Here is a 14,305-nt window from a genome sequence, read left to right as displayed (position 1 = left end):
ATTTAAATTGTTTTAAAAGTCTGAATAAAAATAATTTTTTCTTTAAAATTACAGTATGCACTTTTTTATTTAGTTAAAAATTAATTTGAGTCGTAGCACGGAGTCGGAGTGGAGCTGGAGCAGTCACTGTTGGTGCCAGTGCTGGAGCGGAGCAATTCAAAAATTTGATTGCTCCAAATCCCTGACCGTTACAACATACTGCCATCTCTCTCAAACTGCTGCTAACTTGTTTTCCAGAATCTCAGCTTTAAAAAAAAAAAAAAAGAAGGCTCTAGTTGTTACAACTGGTGGGGATAGGAGGAAGAGAGGTGGAATTTAAGGACCTGTCTACCCTGGCAATTTACAGCGCCGCAACTTTCTCGCTCAGTGGTGTGAAAACAACACGCCCCTGAGTGCAAGTTTCAGCGCTGTAAAGCACCAATGTAGACAGTGCACCAACACTGGTACCTACACCCCTTGTGAAGGTGGTTTTTTAGAGCACTGGGAGAACTCTCTCCCAGCGCTCTGCCGTGACCACACAAGCCACGTTAAAGCGCTGTCACGGTAGTGCTTTAGCGTTGCCAGTGTCGACTAGCCCTAAGTGTCAACCACCTGTAACTGATAGGCATCTTTTTATGCGAGTCTGAGGCTATGGCAGGTTTCAGAGTAGCAGCCGTGTTAGTCTTTTCTTTTTGCAAATACAGGAGTACTTGTGGCACCTTAGAGACTGACAAATTTATTTAAGCATAAGCTTTCGTGAGCTACAGCTCACTTCATCGGATGCATTCAGTGGAAAATACAGTGGGGAGATTTATGTACACAGAGAACATGAAACAATGGGTGTTACCATACACACTGTAACCAGAGTGATCAGGTAAAGTGAGCTATTACCAGCAGGAGTGGGGGGGGGGGGGGGGGACCTTTTGTAGTGATAATCAAGGTGGGTCATTTCAAGCAGTTGACAAGAATGTCTGAGGAACAGTGGGGGACGGGGGGGGGGGAGAATAAACATGGGGAAATAGTTTTACTTTGTGTAATGACCCATCCACTCCCAGTCTTTATTCAGGCCTAAGTTAATTGTATCCAGTTTGCAAATTAATTCCAATTCAGCAGTCTCTCGTTGGAGTCTGTTTTTGAAGTGTTTTTGTTGAAGAATTGCCACTTTTAGGTCTGTAATCGAGTGACCAAAGAGACTGAAGTGCTCTCCGACTGGTTTTTGAATGTTATAATTCTTGACTTGACTATAATTCTGATTTGTGTCCATTTGTTCTTTTTTTACATAGAGACTGTCCAGTTTGGCCAATGTACATGGCAGAGGGGCATTGCTGGCACATGATGGCATATATCACATTGGTAGATGTGCAGGTGAACAAGCCTCTGATAGCGTGTATGATGTGATTAGGCCCTATGATGGTGTCCCCTAAATAGATGTGGCTATGGCTACACTGGCACTTTACAGCGCTGCAACTTTCTCGCTCAGGGGTGTGAAAACACACCCCCGCCTGAGCACAGCAAGTTACAGCACTGTAAAACGCCAGTGTAAACAGTGCCCCAGGGCTGGGAGCCATGCTCCCAGCGCTCTAAGCTAATCCCCTCATGGAGGTAGAGTACCAGGAGCGCTGGGAGAGCTCTCTCCCAGCACTGGCGCATGATCACACTTGCACCTCAAAGCGCTGCCGCGGGAGTGCTCCCATGGCAGTGCTTTGAAGTTTAGAGTGTAGCCATGCCCTGAGTGTCTGGAGATCAGCTGTGAAAGGTGGAAACTGCCTGATTCATCCTAGTTAGATCATTTAAGTGTTAACTCAGATGTCCAGTGATGATAATATAAATGTCAACATTGTTATCTATTTCATTCCTCATTTAAGAGAGGAATCACAGGGCTTCCCTACACAGGGAAATTAGCAGCAGAACTATGCCAGTATAAGGGTATGTCTTCACCAGCAATGTTAAAGTGCTGCCTGTGTAGTTGCGGCAACAGCACTGTAAAAAATAAAAATAAAAACAAAATAAAAACAAAACCCCACCCTCACAAGGGTAGTAGCTCTCAGCACTGGTGCACTGTCTACACTGCCACTTTACAATGCTGAAATTTGCAGTGCTCCGGGGGATGTTTTTTCACACCCCTGAGCGAGAAAGTTGCAGTGCTGTAAAGTAGCAGTATAGAGAAGGCCTAAGTTATACCACACAGATGTTACACAGATAACTTCCACTGCAGACACACTTATTCCAGAAGAGTACCCTTTTCTGGTTTATATTATGTCACTTTGAAAGGCCATGTCACGTTTGACCTCTGCTTAAGCACTGTTCCAACTCAACATAATTTAGATGCCCTGTGTACACAAAGCAACACAGTTTCCAACAGCCACATTTGAAAGAATGTTACACTGGAAGAGTATTCAAACTGTTCACACACTCTTCAGAAACCAATGTAGTCAGTGCATGAACGTGAGCTTTTTACTTTTCTGTGTACCTTAACTTTTAACTAAAGAGAGTCAGAGGTTAAGGCCAGAAGGAACCACCAGTTCATATAGTCTGACCTCCTTATGTCACAAGCCATCAACACCACTCAGCCCCCATACACTAAACCCAACAACCACAGTTGGACCCAAGTATTACAGCCCATGGGAGACTAAACTATCATGTGCCACAGGGATGGAATAGGAGGCACTGAGATGCACCAACCCCAGAGCCTCCCCTCTCCCCGCCCCCAAAGGCAGGGAATTAAGTGAGATATATCCCAGATAATCCCAGTAAGTGCCCCCACTCTGTGTTGCAAAGGAAGGTGAAATCTGCCCAATGTCACTGCCAATATGACTGGGGGGGGGGGGGGGGGGGGGAAGAGCGTCTTTCCTGACCCCACATATGGCAATCAGTTACACCCTGAGCATATGAGCAATGCCAACCCAACACCATCAAACTCTGTCTAGAATACTCCCACATCAGCATCAACTTCCCTGATGCCAGGATCAGCTTCAGCAACGCAACCCTACAGACAACTATATACAAGAAACCCACGGACCACCACACTTACCTTCACAGTTCCAGTAACCACCCCAGACATGAAGAAATCTGTTGTCTACAACCAGCTATTCAGATATCACAAAATATGCTCTGAGGAGAAAGTTAAAACTGCTTTCATTGAACAAGGACACTCCAACAGAGAAGTAGATAGCATAATGGAATGGGCTGCTCCAGGATAAAATGCTCCAGGAGAACATGCTTCAATGCAGGGAAGAAAAAAAACAAAGCAGCGACCATCCACCCTTAATTGTCACCTACCACCCCACAATGGAACCCAGATGGGGTATCATCAAACAATTACAACTCATATTTGATAGGGACTACATTCTGAACATTTTTCCCCCAAGCATTCCCCTCCCAAAAAAAAAAAAAACCACATCACCACCAAGATGATCCTCAGAAGCAAGCTCCCCACAGACCAGGACACATCAACTTTAAGAGGCACCAGATTCTGCCAGAACAACAGATGCAAAACCTGCAGATATATCTCCAGTAATATGGTCAGCACTCTCCACAACATACCTTTCAAGATCCATGGGTGTTACACAAGCCTATTAACAGGTGGTGTACCTCATCCAGTGCGTCAAAGGCCCCAACAACTATGTGGGTGAAATCAGACAGACAATCACTACACTCTCGAATGAACTATCAGAAAAAAAAAAAAGATCAAGACAAAAACATCCTATCACCTATGGGAGAACACTTCACAATGTGGTCACTCCATATCTGACCTTTCACTCTTCTTCCTCAGAAGGAAACCATCACACCACCTTCAGAAGACAAACCTAGGAATTTAAATTCATAACTCTGAAAGACTAAAAATCATGGCCTCAAAAGTACAGGATACTGGTTATATGCCTCATTACAACAATTTATGACCTACTAACCGTTCTTTGTCCTATGACTATAAAAGTATTAATTGCTCACTTCATTTTAAGTGGTTTCTTGTAACATCTGTCAAGCCCTTATCCTTAATCTAGCCCACCTTGATTTTAGCTGACACATACTGGTTATTTTTTCCAGACCTGAAGAAGAGCTCTGTGAAACTCAAAAGTTTGTCTCGTCCATCAACCGAAGTAGATCTAATAAAATATTACCTCATCCACCTTGTCTCTCCCATTGCCAATTGTATTTTAACTGCGCATTCTTAGCATTTTATTAACATGCTGAGCATTTACATATCACTTCACCAAATGATGACAACAGTGGCAAAAATGGCAGGTCTACATCCCTCAAGAAAAATACTTCTGTTCTTAAAATAAGGTATGTAAGTCACAGCTACTGAACCACGTTACTAAAAATTAGAACTCTGAAGTTTTTCTGGGCATACCTACACTGCAACATAAGCCCAGGGTTAGCAGACCCTGGGTTCGTTAACCTAGGGCTTGAGCGTCTACACTCATCTGTAATCCCAGGTCCCAGTCTGGGGCTCTAGCATCTACACTGCATTAAGCAAGCCCAAGTCCAACCACCCATAACCCAAACTTCCCTGTGCCCTCCCCAAAATGTGGCCACTCTAGCCCTTTCTTCAAGGCACAGCATAAAAAAATTTGACTGTCCACAAAACATGACTGTCCAGAGGACAAAGAAAGTCAGCCCGAGGGATTATGGAATAATTTTGGCAGACTCCCAGAGCATGAATCCAGTGGGACTGCATCTATACTTCCAAGCAAGAGGGCTTGAACCCTGGGTTCCATCTCGACTCTGGCTTGGACCATCCACCCCCATGGGGTCCTGGGTCCAAACCCTGGGTTAGCACACTTTGTGCGTTGACGGAAAGGGGTATAAGCCTTGAGCTGGAGTTCAAACTCTGGTCTTATGTTGCAGTCACTGCCCACACATTCCCCCTCAAGCTTATTGTAAGATTATCCTGCTTGCCATATACAGTTGACAAAAGCAGGGCTTCCACTCAAGTATTGAACTGGAAATTAACATTTTCAAGTGACAATGAATTAAAATAATTATGCTGCCCCTTTAAATGATCATTTAACTGAACTCAGTTGATCAGGATACTTTTGGCCAGTGGTCTTCCAACTGGGGTGCGCAAGATGATCCCAGGTGGTGCATGAGATGATCTTAGGGGGTGCGCAGCAACAGGAGCGCTGCTGCATGGCACTCAGCCGTTTTGTTTCTTCAGCGGCAGCTCTGCACGTCCACAGCTGGTGTTTTCCTCCAGCGGCACATCTGCGGCTGGTCTTCTGGTCTTCACCCTGGGGGTGCGCGAGCCAAAAAGTTTGGAGACCACTGCTCTAGGCAACTTCACCAGCAGTAGAGCATAGGTATGGCCATGCTACAGCACCACAGCTATAGCACTCAGCTGTGTTTCTCTGGCGCCATAGCTGTAGATGCTTCCTACTTTGACGGAAGGGGTTTTTCTGTCAATGTTATTAATCCACCGCTCTGAGAGGCGGTAGGTAGGCTGACTGAAGAATTATTCTGTCCACATAGCTGCATCTGCCTAGGGGGTTAGGTCAACCTAACTACAGGGCTCAGGGTGCAAAATTTTTCAGAGTCCTGAACACCACAGCTAGGTTGATCTAATTTTTGAAGTGTAGACCAACAGGCCCATGTTAGCCACACAACTCAGTATAATTTTCAGCAAAGCAGTTAGACATGCTGCAGTAAGATCAAGCACTTTATAATCTTATTTATACTGTCTAATATTACAACCAAATAAGGAGCAAAATGAACTTGCTCCACTCCAGAAGACTGGACAGAGAAGAAAAAAGGGGAACAGGAAGTCATTCAAGAGCAACTTTCAGCTAATTAGGTGACAAACTCCAAATCCTCAAGCAGCATCATGAGGTCACCCAGAAAAGTTTACAATAAAAGATTTTTACAGTACACTACTATATAAATCACAAGGAACAGGGTACAATTTTTTCAGTACTCTAAAACAAATTTATTTGGGCTAGCAATGATATACTTCCACTCAACCATGCAGCCTTTCAGATCTAACACCCAATTATGGCTGTACATAATTGGGTGGGATGCTTCTAGTGCAGTGATTTCCAAACTTTTTTTCTGGTGACCTAGTTGAAGAAAATTTTTGATGCCTGTGCCCCAACGGAACTGGGGATGAGGGGTTTGAGGGTGAGGGCTGAGGGGTGGGGCCAGGAATGAGGGGTTCAGGGTGTGGAAGGGGGCTCTGGGCTGGGAGTGCAGGCTCTGGGGTGGGGCCGGGAATGAGGGGTTTGGGGTGCAGGAAGGGGTTCCAGGTTTTGGGGGGCTCAGGGCTGTGGCAAGGATGGGGCACAGACTTACCTCTGACGGTTCCCAGCCAGCAGTGCAGCCAGGGTGCAGAGGCAGGCTTCCCGCCTGTCCTGGCACCGCGCCCTGGAAGCGGCCAGCAGCAGGTCCAGCTCCTAGATGGAGACACGCAAGCTCGACTCTCACCAGCAGGCACTGCCCCTCGCTCCCATCGGCCAATGAGAGTGCGGAGCTGGTGCTGGGGGCAAGGGCAGTGCGTGGAGCCCCATGGCCCCCTTGCCTAGAAGCCGGACCCACTGCTGGCCACTTCCAGCACAGCACAGTGTTGGGAAAAGTAGGCACTAGCCTACCTTAGCTGGGCAGCACCACCAAAGGGACTTTTAACGTCCCAGTCAACGGTGCTGACCAGAGCGCCCAGCACCTTATATGCCGCAACCCAGTACTGGGTCACAACCCACACTTTGAAAAACACTGTTCTAGTGTAAATAGTCTACAAGTTAGGAGGTTAATGGTATCTCATGCTGAAAAGAGCAATGAACAATGTGGTTCTAATGCAACAGGCTTACTTTGTGATCTTCAGTTGTATCAGGCAAGACGATAAAAAAAATTCTCTCTTCAAGGTCTGGATCCTAAACACATCCCAAAATACTAAACTAATAAAGCTAGGTAACACTTCAAAGCATTAGAATTCTTATTTACATACCATACATTTTAACTACTCCATTCCTACAGATTTCAAATTTCTCTATTTCAAGCAACTGATGACAATTTATAGTGTCAAAAGAGATCACTGGAATTAGTTCCTCATTAAATGACGATAACTACTTTTGATCCGTTTGCTGATTTCTAGCCAAAAGGCTAGCTGAAGTACCAATAAAGGTAGTTTAGGTGTTCTTAAACCAAAAAAAGTACACACACAACAGCTTAAAACCTTAACCTGCTAAGTCAGTTTCATCACTTTACTATTAAAGTGATTAGCTAACATATTAAAAAATTCACATGCAGAGGTATGCTCGTAAGTTTTGACTGGTTCCCTGTATGCTTCACATTACATTTCTATACTGCTTTGACATCAAAATTGTAAAGCATTATATAAACAGCCTCCTCTTCTCCAGTCTCCTGTTGCCCACTGATCCATCTCTCACACATCTTCACACCACCTTCCATGGTTTATACGCACAGAACGCCTTCCCTAAACCAGTATGTAAGGCTATTACCCTCTCCTTCAAAACCCCTTGACAAGAGCAACTTCTTCCATGAAACCTACAAGAAACTGGCCAACTAACAACATGTAATATAATACCCGACTCTTATACAGTACTTTTCATCAGTAGATCTCAAAGTGCTTTACAAAGTAAGTCAGTATCAATATCCCCATTTTACAGATGGGGAAATGGAAGTACAGAGGTGCTATCACTTGGCAAAGGAAACCCAGCAGACCATTGACAGCAGGGAGTAGAACCGAGGTCTCTCATGTCTTAGTCCAGTACTCTACTTAATAGGCAACACTGTTTCATGTATAATGTTATAAATTGGAGAGAATAAAACATTAAGTATATAAAAAGTGTATGGTTAGATTTTATCTCGGTTCCAATGTTATTTGTTTTCTTAGATAGTAAGCTCCTTGGGACAGGAGCTGAGTCTTCCTGTGTATATGCATACCGCCTATAAAGTTGTAGGGATTACTGGAACATAAATATTTATTAAAAAAATACTCATTACACAATTAAGAAAGCAATGACTGCTTCTCCCTTACCGTTGTAGACCAATACGTAAAAGACAAAAATTCAAATGATGCTATATCATTCAGGTTGAAATACACTGTAGCAGTTGTGTACAGGGCCTATGCACCAATTTAAGTCTTCAGCAGGCTATAGTTTAACTACAGTTGTTAGAACTTAAGCAGTGTATGGGGTGAATTACCTACTTTCAAATAAACCATTCTTCCTTCAAAGACTTCAGCAAAGCAGATACTAGAGTGGAGGCAGAGAAGCTGGAATATTAACTGTAGATTAAAATGTAAGAATTCTGGAAGACAGTTCAAGAAGTTTTTAAATTCATAAATTCCGATATTTTTGCCTGAAATTATTTAAGAAATAACTGATAGATTGAAGTTGAGTATTTATAGTAAATTTTGTGACTCCTCCTACAACTTTAAAAAAAAAGCTAGATTTCTAGTTTTAGCTATCGTGAAATAAGAGCTGTCTGACTAAAATGCTTAAGCTAGCTTAACAAAACCACAACATATACGATGGACCACTACACCACACATTTAACCCCTAAACATCTACTGCTGATATGCTGAATTCACTTTTGTGAAATCATCTCCTGCAACATAACTTCAAAATAAAATATTGATCGTAAATCCTCTTTAAAGTCAGTAACTGTAGGAATAACCTTGCTAGCTGAGGCATTCACCAAACCACCCTACAGTTACTAGGTATTTCTTCCAAAGAACAATTTGCACATCACTTAACAAATGTGATGAATACAGGAAAATAAGATTTTTCCTCAAATTGTTGTCAATTTAAATATAAATTAACATTAAAAAAGAAATTGAACACAGAAATTAAGTATCCATTTAAATCTTTACAATTTTATGTGTAAAGTCTACTTTCCTCTTGATTTGCTGGAGAATTTCAAGAAGTCTAACTTTTGTCTATGATAATAGCTCTACTTGCAAATGATTTATTAGGCCAGACACACTGTTTTATTGACCTAAATGGTGGCTCCAACCACCACTGAACAGTTCAAAAGGAAATATGGTAGAGAGACTACAGTAAGCATTTTCTGAAAGCAATTTGCTTTCCGAGTTCCACAAGTGGTATGGATAACTAGAATATTTCCTATTCCTACTCTTAATGTGCATTTCACTTTACTCTGCATGGTCATTTATTTATTCCTATTACAGTGATATTCATCCATTAGTATAATTACTGTTTCCCTCAGAGGCAGTTTTAAGGACATTATATTGTTCTGTTAGACCACTATAGAATTTATCTTTTCTGTAAACTTTCATGTATTTAAAAAAAAAAAAAAATCAGGTACTAAGTAAAAGTAAACTAGGATAATTTCACTCCCTGTTCTGAGCAAACAGCTACTTTACAAATAAGTATCTTTCAAACACTTAAGAAATGTTTGAATAAGAGTTTTGTTTACAGCCAGATCTTATACTTTTAAAAGCTGTTAATCAACCCCTATATCAATTCCTTTTAACACCCACTATTCTGGACTATAGCCCAATGCCCTCCTTTACTTTTGTTAAATGAAAGGGAGACAAAACTAGTAAGGCTTTGTCTACACTATGCACCTTTTAGCGACCCAGCTATGCCGCTACAGCCGTGCCACGAAAAGGCACATTGCGTAGCCACTGTTTGTTGGCAGGAGAGAGCTCTCCCACCAACAAAAAACTTCCACTCCCAACGAGCAGCAGTAGCTTTGTTGGCAGGAGAGCGCTCTGACCGATGAAGCGCTATTTACACTAGCGCTTTCATTTTTCGGCAGCAAAAATTCTGCCGTTTGGGGTGGGGGAGAGGGTCCACACGCCTGAATGACAAAAGTTTTGTCTTTCAGTTTCCAGTGTAGACAAAGCCTAAATCCTAGTTAAAGCTCTAAAAAAAAGGGAAGAGAGCTGGCTCCTGTAGTATACGCCTTAAAACTGTATGAAATTCCAAAAAGATCCAAATCTGCACATTAGATGGTAGGGTGGCTGCTCTTGGTGTCATTTTCCTTCCTTTGTCCCACTTCCCACTAAAGCCATGGAGCAAACCACTGCAGGACAATGCTGACCAAATCAGAAATACCTTGTGTGCATTGCCCTTCATGATGTATCCTTGGAATTTCCTTCTTATGAAGAGGGAAAGGATATTGTATTTCCTGCTGCTTCTCTTGAGGTGATCAGACTACCAAGCCAGCAGATCTCAAAGCAGGGATAGGAGTACTTGTGGCACCTTAGAAGCTAACCAATTTATTTGAGCATAAGCTTTCATGAGCTACAGCTCACTTCATCGGATGCATCTGTAGCTCACAAAAGCTTATGCTCAAATAAACTGGTTAGTCTCTAAGGTGTCACAAGTACTCCTTTTCTTTTTGTGAATACAGACTAACACGGCTGTTACTCTGAAACCTGTCAAAGCAGGGATAGTTCTTTAACATTCCTACTGCATCATCCAAAAACCCTTTCCTCCTCCACTGATTCTAGACATCAACCTGCTGATGAGCAACAGGCAGTCAGAAATCCTACCCTGCAATTCAAGTCTGCAGATTCTCACTTTAATGTTTGATCTCAGACAATGTGAAGTGTACTATAAATGCATGGCGGTGTTGCACAGTTATTTTATTAAAATTGTTCACCACCTCCATTCTGAAGGTGAAGGATCTTTCACTTCATATATTACACATTATTTATTTATTAGCCTTTTCTGTACAACACTATGTTAACAGTCTATTCTATTTACAGCACAAACATGTGGCAGGTGCATAAACTGGTACCATTTAAAATTTCAAGGGACACTATTCGATTACATGTCATTTTAAAAGATAAGAGACTTCCTTATGTTATTACAAAGAATTTTTCTCAATTTTGACTAGAAACTAAGTCTACTGTCTATTTTCAGATTCTCCTACATTAGCACAAAACTTCTATTCTTCAGTGAAATATGTATTTTACAAAAAACTGTCCATGGAATCATGATGGGTTAAGCTTTTACATATCTATAATCTGACGCCGAGTTTAACCCTAGAAATGTCCACCCCAACGTCCCCAACCAGTAATACTACCTCTTTATAAAAGTAATGTATAGAATATGGTGCAAGACCAAAGGCAGAAGAAGTTGCCTTTACAACACTTTTCTGGTATAAAAAAACCACACTCACAACGACAGTAACCTTTAATCTTTAATTCTGCCAACTGTACTCCAAATCCTTTAACATACAATATTAAAACATAGGATAGGATAGTTTGCTTGCCCTTATTAAAAGAGCAGAATCAGCCCCCTTCAAATGAGTAGAGATACAGACAATGAGCATTTGAAACTAACTAAAACAAGAGATAGTAAAAGCAGATTAAATACATGATTTTAAAACAGTAAAGACTGGGGAGGAGATAGAAGCGAGGCCGACTTTCCTGAAATGAAGTGTCAGTTTGTGCCACTTCTGCATTCAGCCGTAACCTTCGCCAAACCTTGTACCCCTGCCTCTCCGCCCATGGCCTGTGAGAGGCTGCAGCACTTTAGAGCCCGCCCAGATGGAGAACAGTTCAGTTACCATAGGACATAACTCCCCGTCAATCTCCCGCCATCGTAGCTCCTCCTCTTTAAACAGCAGCAGCCCCCAGCCCCAACCTCCTCTATCCGCCTTTTCCTTCAATAGGCCCCTAAAGGACAATGCTGTTGGAAGACACACACACTTGAGTGTCCGACCAAGTCTGCCCTTAGCGCAAGCCTTACACATTGTACGTTAGACAGTGAGTATTTCATCCTGCCCTCATTACTAGCGTTTAGACCGATCACACAGCTTCTCCCGATAGGGCAGCACCAGCCGCCGCCTACGTCTTGTACAGTAACTCGCAGGAGAAAAGGTCACGGAGTGAACCCCATCTATTCACGATCTGGGCCTGGTGGCCGCCGCCACATACAAGCCGGGCAGGGCCTGCTTATCTTAATCAAAAGCTTGGGGCGTTGAATACTCCCGAGGCAAAATCCCACGTTTCTACCCGCTGCGCCTAGATGACATCGGGACAGCGGCGCGGGCCAGGGAAGCGCACGGATGGCCGCTGCCCCCTGCTAGCGTCTGGGCCCGAGGAAATCAGAGCGGAGGGAGGCAACGCTTGAGGCCCCTACACAAAGCTCCCGACCGCGGGACAGGCCGTCCTCCCCTCCCCTGAGCCCCATGCCCAGCCCCGCGTACCTGCCACGGTGAGCCCGGAGACGCCGAGGGCCGGGGAGGAATCACCTCCCAGGCAGAGTCCGCGCTCGGGCCAGGGAACCCCGGACGGGCCCCCCAGCCCCGCCCCCGAGCCCTCCCTCCTAACCGGCCTCTCGCCAGCCCCTCTCGCCGGCCCCTCCCGCCCCTCCCCTTGCGCGCTGGGCCTCCCGGTCCCGCTCCTGCAGACAGGCTCCGGGCAGCGTGGAGCTGGGAGCCCTGCGCCGGAATCCCCGCCCGAGCCGCTGAAGGACACGAACCTGCCCGGCACCCCCACAGCTCCCATCCGGGTGCGCCAAGAGCAGTGAGCCGGCTCAGGCCTCGCCAGCCCCGGGTCTTTCCCGCCGCCCACCCGGACCATCTCGGGACACCGGACCCGCCAGCCTCGCCCTCAGCGGGGGGCCCTTTCTCGCCCGGGTCCCTGAGGCCGGCCCGCCCTGTAACTGCCCCTCCACCCGAGCCCGCTGGCGGCTAGTTACCTGCCGTGGCGGTGGAGGCGCACAGCGGGGCCCGAGGGCCTCTAGCAGCCGGAGGAGGCGGCGGCGGCGGACTCCGTCCCGCTGCTGCCGTCCCCGAGTGAGGCGGGCGGGACGGAGCTGGGACCTGCCCTGGGAGGCGTTACGTAAACCGGCGGCGGCTCCCAGCGCCACGGGGAGGGAGGAGGGCCGGCAGCTCCGTCACCCGGCAACAGGACTCAGCGCCCCGGCGGACGGAGCCAGCGGCTCCGCCCCGTATCCTTCCGCCCAGAGGGCGACCCGACAGACCGCCGCGCCGTGTTGCGCAATATAGCCCAGGGCAAAATGGCGCGGGCGGCCTGGAGGGCCGGCGCGCAGACAGGTGTTCTCCAATCCCTCCCCCTCCGGGTGTCTGTCTGTCTCAGCGCAGCTGGCTTTGTCTGGCTGAGGTGATTCGCAGCCCCACCATCTCCTCATTTGTTAGCATAATGGTGTAGTTATATTGACCCTTGTGTTCAGTGTTAATTCTGAAGCCTAACGACAGCGATCACTCTCTGTATTTCTTTGCTGGTCAAAGCACCTGAGAAGAGAGTTGCTCCTACTATGAAGTTATACACAGCCAACACTGACTGATTTCTGGCTTTAAACCGCTGGGATTGGGAGAATACTACTTTTCTAGTCCCCAATTAAATAATTAGTAAAGAGGAAGGGGTGATGTCTATACAACTACATTTCCCCTTCTATCTGTGTTATTGTTAATACAACTCTGTAAGCATGGATGATGATGTGAAGACCAATGAGTCCCCATCAGTCTGTATAATATTGTAGTTTGCACCATAAGGCTTTTAAATAGCTGGGGTGATTGGCTTATCAGAGACACCGGGGCCCAAATCCCTCTTTCACATGCTTTAATATAGCCACAAGTTAGTTTTACTACCCCACCCTCTTAGTAGTGCTGTCTGCTGGTTATCCAGCTGAATGTCTGCCTGCCTATCAAAGAATGAGTTGAAATCTTGTCCTGATAAATAAAGGGTCCCATCAGGTTCTATAGAATTTAGGTTTTCATTAAAATAAAACTAAGTTTTTAGCCCTTATGGTTGCAAAAATAATAACCACCTACATCCAAACTGGGTAAGTGGATGCCATTGTGGCCATCAAAGTCTTTGCCTTCATATCTATGGAATATTTGAGCCAGATGAGGCAGAGAAGGAAGAAGACTTAGGATGACACGTTCAATGAGATCCTGCAAGCCAATGCTGCATTGGACTGTGAGCACAAGCCTGCAGAATGAACACTGTGGAGAGCCTCAGAAGGAAAGAGGGGAGGGAAGAAAGGTACAGGAGTCCCAGCAGGAAAAGGAGAGGGAGATGTACCAGGACATAATGGGGCTTCTCCAGCAGCAAATAGAGATGCTGCAGACTCTGGTTGGCCTGCAGTTTCAACAGTCTTGGGCTTGCCTCCCTCTGCAGCCCACTGAGAATTCAATATCAGGACCTTGCTATACTTTTCCTTAACATTCCAGCTTGTTTTAGGGATCACTGCACTATCCTACCAGTCCACACCCAGGGACATTAAGGAAAACCACAGCTTTGCATACCTATAAAAGCCACAGTTGGTGTCTGTAGATAAAATGGACATAAATGTTCTTTCCCCTTCCTAAGTTCTGTTCGATAAATTTATTAAGTTTTAAATGTATTTGTTTTAAAATTGCATTTTTT

General features: G+C 45.0%; 1 protein-coding gene across 3 annotated transcripts in view; it reads right to left on the bottom strand.

The window, feature by feature from the left end:
* Window positions 1–12,839, bottom strand: part of KIAA0232 (KIAA0232 ortholog) — a 109,398-nt gene extending 96,559 nt beyond the window's left edge. Inside the window, exon 1 of one of the 3 annotated variants that reach the window (XM_048848934.2) lies at window positions 12,612–12,839. The gene's annotated coding sequence lies outside the window, so the exon portion shown is untranslated. Of the gene's footprint in view, window positions 1–12,117; window positions 12,206–12,611 lie in introns of those variants that run through there. The other 2 variants (XM_048848937.2, XM_048848935.2) reach the window with 2 other exon arrangements.
* Between the last annotated feature and the right edge of the window lie 1,466 nt (window positions 12,840–14,305).

The sequence above is a fragment of the Caretta caretta genome, chromosome 4 (genome assembly GCF_965140235.1).
Source record: "Caretta caretta isolate rCarCar2 chromosome 4, rCarCar1.hap1, whole genome shotgun sequence".
Classification (NCBI taxonomy): Eukaryota; Metazoa; Chordata; order Testudines; family Cheloniidae; genus Caretta; species Caretta caretta.
This window is presented reverse-complemented; position numbering and strand designations above follow the sequence as displayed.